Below are 968 nucleotides of genomic sequence, written 5' to 3'. Positions count from 1 at the left end.
TTTTTTTTTAGTAGAGATGGGATTTCACTATGTTGGCCAGGCTGGTCTCAAACACCTGACCTCGTGATCCACCCGCCTCGGCCTCCCAAAGTGCTGTTACAGGTGTGAGCCACCACGCCTGGCCCCAGAATTTATTTTTTAAAGACGAGGTCTCATTTTGTTGGCCAGTTTTGTCTTGAACCCCTGGCCTCAAGCAATCTTCCTGCCTCGGCCTCCCAAAGTGCTAGAGTTATAGTTACAGGCCTGAGCCACTGTGCCTGGCCTAGATCAGATATTTAATGCAATTTTTCTTTCTCTTTCTTTTTTTTTTTTTGGGTGGGGAGAGGTTGGTTTTCACGTTTTTAGTGGGAGCCATGGGAGGGTCCTCCTCTGTCAGTGGAGGTGCTCACAATTTCTTCAACCACTCCAAACTGGGGCCTTGGGGGTCCTGGGGGTGGCTGGGCACGTGGGGCATGTTCCCGTCGTCGCAGACAGGCACTGGGTAGTTGTAGGGCATTGCCTCATTGATCATGGTGGAGTACTTGGTGTAGGGGCTAAGTGGGGGTAGAATTACAGCGAGGCTCCAGATGATGAAGGACCCGACCAGCACTGGCTCCCTGGCCCAGGAAATCTTGAGGAAAATGCTGAGTCTCGTGGCCATCTTGGTCTCGGTGGTGGCGACAGTGGCCTTTTTTTTTTTTTTGAGATTGAATCTTGCTCTGTCATCCAGGCTGGAGTGCAGTAGCGTGATCTCGGCTCACTGCAACCTCTGCCTCCCAGGTTCAAGCAATTCCCCTGCCTCAGGCTCCTGAGTAGCTGGGATTATAGGCGCGTGCCACCACACCCAGCTAATTTTTGTATGTTTAGTAGAGATGGGGTTTCACCACGTTGGCCAGGCTGCTCTCGAGCTCCTGACCTCGTGATCTGCCTGCCTAGGCCTCCCAAAGTGCTGGGATTACAGGCGTGAGCCATCACGCCTGGCCTCTTTT

The 968-nt window shown here is 52.6% G+C and overlaps 1 pseudogene; it reads right to left on the bottom strand.

The window, feature by feature from the left end:
- Window positions 1-385: 385 nt before the first annotated feature.
- LOC108532585 (NADH dehydrogenase [ubiquinone] 1 alpha subcomplex subunit 3 pseudogene) lies at window positions 386-662 on the bottom strand (annotated as a pseudogene).
- Between the last annotated feature and the right edge of the window lie 306 nt (window positions 663-968).

This window comes from Rhinopithecus bieti, unplaced genomic scaffold, assembly GCF_001698545.2.
Source record: "Rhinopithecus bieti isolate Rb0 unplaced genomic scaffold, ASM169854v2 scaffold_10749, whole genome shotgun sequence".
In the NCBI taxonomy this organism is placed as follows: domain Eukaryota; kingdom Metazoa; phylum Chordata; class Mammalia; order Primates; family Cercopithecidae; genus Rhinopithecus; species Rhinopithecus bieti.
Note: the sequence above shows the minus strand (reverse complement) of the source record. Positions and strands in the feature narration are given on the sequence as shown.